Source organism: Orycteropus afer, unplaced genomic scaffold (assembly GCF_000298275.1).
Source record: "Orycteropus afer afer isolate SDZICR_OR568_19922 unplaced genomic scaffold, OryAfe1.0 scaffold00762, whole genome shotgun sequence".
In the NCBI taxonomy this organism is placed as follows: Eukaryota; Metazoa; Chordata; class Mammalia; order Tubulidentata; family Orycteropodidae; genus Orycteropus; species Orycteropus afer.
Genome location: NW_006922349.1, coordinates 146,981 through 151,146, shown reverse-complemented (window position 1 = coordinate 151,146; position 4,166 = coordinate 146,981). Strand labels below are relative to the sequence as shown.

Below are 4,166 nucleotides of genomic sequence, written 5' to 3'. Positions count from 1 at the left end.
TGTATTTTGTTCTTTAGTAGTACTTTGCTTAATTGGGTTCTCTTTTTGGTCCATATAAAATTTGTTATTAGTTTTTCCATCTCTTTAAAGAATGATGATGGGATTTGTATTAGAATTGCATTGGATCTGTAGATTGCTTTAGGTAGCATTGTCATTTTCACAATGTTAAGTTTTCCCATCCATAAGCATGGTAAATACTTCCATTTATGTAGATTTCTGTTCTAGTTACCTAATGCTACTCTGACAGGAAATATACCACAAATGGGATGGCCTTAGAAACAGGAGTTTATTCTTACAATATGGAGGCTGTAAGTCCAAGTTCAAAGGGTCATGCTCTAGGGACTGGGTGAAAGCCCCTCATTGTTGGGGTCCAGCTCTGCCTCCTGCTCCCAGCTCACTGAAGCTAGAGGTATTTCTTCACTCAGACAGCTGCTGACTGCTGAAGCTGAGAAGCCCCAAGGTTGACAAATAAAAAGGCAGAGTCCTAATGTTACTAAACCACACTGAAAGCCATTAACTTAAGTCTATTGTAAGTCCCAAGGTCGGCAGAGCATAGCAGGCTGCTAAGCAATGGTATGGCTACATGCAGGTTCCAAGCATGCCACAGGCTACTGAACATTCCCAAGGCTACTCCTTCTATACAGGAAGCAGACCACATCCCAAAGGCAGCTACTCAGCTGCTTGTGGTAGTGCCCACCATGGAGGTGATTGCCTGTCTCATTATGGGGAATAACTACAACCAGCTCCCCAGCCACTCAACCAGGACCAGTCAAGTTGACACACAAACTGAACTACCACAATTCCAACCCTGTCAACTTGGCATCTGCACAGATCTTCATTAGGTGACATCAGTACTGATCTCCTCCACTGGGTGGCTCCAGTCCCCTAGTTCCTCTAATGGTGACCTCACCCCCTTGTTTGTGTGTCAAGTACCCATGACACAAGCTATGGTGTTTCCAGTTGCCTCATATGTATGTGAGAGCTGGACAATGAATAAGGAAGACTGAAGAAGAATTGATGCTTTTGAGTTGTGGTCTTGGTGAAGAATGCTGAGAGTACCATGGACTGCTAAAAGAACTAACAGATCTGTGCTGGAGGAAGCACAGATGGAATGCTCCTTGGAGGTGAGAATGGCCAGAATTCATCTCACCTACTTTGGTCATGTTATCAGAAGGGACCATTCCCTGGAGAAGTATGTCATGCTTGGTAAGGTGGAGGGTGGACTAAGGAGGGGAAGGCCCTCAATGAGATGGACTGACATAGTGGTAGCAGCAATGTGCTCAATATAGCAAGGATTATGGAGCTGGCACAGGACCCAGTGGTGTTTTGTTCTGCTATGCATAAGAGTCGCTATGAGTCGGAGACGACTCAACTGCACGTAAGAACAACAACTACAATTGAACAGGTGCTGTGTCTCTAACTAATCTGCCTTTATTTATTTATTTATTTATATCATTTCACACTTGCTTCAATAAACAGACTAATCATTACCCAGAATCTCTGCTTTTGGTATTCAATGTATGTCTTCAAATTTTATGAATATTAATTAATTGCAATCTGCTTTAAAATAAGTATCATATATCAGATACATATAGCAAACATCCAAAACATGCTTAGACAAGACACATTTCTTTATAAATGAGTCACAAATTATGAACTGAAAAATAAGGATACAGTGTATTTGACACCAATCATCATTACTTAACAGCCATGTAGTTAAAAACAAGCTTTATCTATAACAAATTTCTTTCATCTACAAGAATGAGATTTTAATTTTTTTTATGATGATCAATTTAAATAATAAATTAGCTCATTAACTGATTCATTGATTCAATGAATATGTGCTCAGTGCTTCTACAGGTTAGGAGTGTATTTGAGTAATAATACAGAGCATCCCTTAAGATCATGAAAGCTATATTTTATGAAAAGAGGTACAGAATGAACAGTTAAATAATTGAGGAAAAATAATATTTTGTAGATAGTTTTAAGTGTTTTGAAGAAATTTCAAGTGGGTAGTAGAGTAGAAAGGACAGGGCATACATTTTTGTGGTAGTTAAGGATTGTCAGGTAACCAAAAGTGCTTTTTCAACAAAGTGTTATGGATATAAAGACATATATTTTTACTTTTTCCAACAAATTATTTTCTGTTTTCCCTTGTCTAAAGAAAAGCCCAGAATGTAACTTTTGAATTGATTAAACAATTTAGAGTAATACTTCCTTTTCCAGTCCAACTAATCGCTTGGGAATTTTCTTCCCTTATTTTATGGTGGCATAGTACCTAAGATATTTGACTGCTAAACAGAAGTCTGGCTGTTTAAACCCACCAGCCACTCCTCTGAAGGAAGAGGGGACAATCTATTTTCATAGAGATATTGCCTTGGAAACCCAAGGAGGAGTTGCAATAAGTTGCATACAACTCCATGGCAGTGAGTTTGGTTTTTGGTTTACAAATTGTTTTGAGTGACAGACAGAGCAATGGAGCTTAAATCCTGATGTAGTTAGGGACTTGACAATAGTTTTGAAATAACAATCCAATGATGACAGAAAAGCTAAAATGCTGCCAACATTTATAGATATAGATATAGATATAGATATAGACATAGATATAGATATAGATATGTTGTTGTTGTTGTTGTGTGCCGTCGAGTCGGCCCCGACTCCTAGCGACCCCTCCTTGGGTTTCCGAGGTAGTATCACTGCGGAAGTAGGATTGCCCAACCTTCCTTCTATAAGCTGGGCTGTTACCTGTTGACCAGGTGCATCTCACTGGGTTTTAAACACCAGAGGCTCAGCCTCAAAACTCACTTCTACATGTCACCACAGTAGGACAAACCAACAGACAAGTTTGTCCTGCTGTTTGAGACCTCTTGTATCACCCCCACCTGGGTCCCTGTGGCTGACTGTTCCTCTGTCTGGCTCCCTGTCTTTTAATCCTCTTTCCCCTGATCTTCTTACATCTTTAATCTCCCAAATTCTTAAGCTGGCATTCTGAAGGACTCTTATTTCAAAACAGGGTTTTACATGAATGGGGACATGTTCTTTTGCAAAGAAATTTTTGACTACTCCAGAGAAAATAAAGAGCAGCATGTAGAAATGTGTATGTGTAGATGGGTAGGTAGGATCCTTTCTCGTTATAAACTTGAGGTAACAATAGGCCAAATTATCTCCTCAAATAAAACCATGGATGCTGAAAATTAAATTCAAAAGATTAAATAATAGGTCACACACCAAAAAACCAAGGGTAGTAGGGAAAGGAGATGACTCCAAACAGTAGTCACAAAGCCACAAATTTAACACACTTGGGAAATTAAAAATGACTCTAAAACAGACTAAAGGCAGAGAAGTTGCAAACCCTAACTCAACAGCATGTGGAACTGAGCTTTACGACGAGAGCTGGGAAACCGTTGGCCCCCCTCCTTTCCTGACTGTGCAGGACCCTAGGGTTTCTTCCAGGCTGTCACACTGTCAGCAAAGCGGGACAGGCAGCAGGAAGCATGTGCTTTTTTTCAGTTTTTTTTTTTTTTTTTTTCTTCAGCAAAGGGGCAATTATTCCCGGATAAGGCAAGATACTTGTGGTCACGAGGGAATCAGCCAAATGCACATCTGCTGGACTAATGGGGGAAACTCAATCGGTCTTTCCCAGCTTTGCAATCAGTTCATCACAGATTTTTGTCAATTCTTCGATCTCTTGATTCTTCTGCTGCAGGACCCTTTCCAGGGACTCCACCTTCATTTGCTCTTTCCGGAGCCCAGCATGGAGAGCTGCACTCTCAGCCTTTGCTTTTGTTCGAACCTGAGCAATCTCTTCATTGGTTTTGTCTAGTTTCTCTTCTGCATGAATTTTCAGGCCTGATAGCATTGTTCCTCTTGTTTCACTCTGGCTAAGTAGTCCTGAGTACATTTTTTCAAGGCTTCTTCATTCTTCTTAAACCCTTCCAGGACTCCTTTCATGTTCTCGTATCTCCTGAAAAGATCAGAAAGGGATATTTCCACAGAGTTAAGGTCTGCCAGGGCCTGCTCCTTCTCCATGGTCAGTTGCTGGAAGCTCTTCTGAGAGGTCATATTTGTCCTTTGCTCATCTTCAATCATTTGGGCAATGGTCTTCTCATATTCAGCCACAATTTTCCTCATCTCCAGGACTTCTTGTCAAGTCTCCTCATACTTTT

The 4,166-nt window shown here is 40.4% G+C and overlaps 1 pseudogene; it reads right to left on the bottom strand.

Annotated features, from left to right (window-relative positions):
* Positions 1-3,625: 3,625 nt before the first annotated feature.
* LOC103211584 overlaps positions 3,626-4,166 on the bottom strand; it is a 6,587-nt pseudogene continuing 6,046 nt past the window's right edge.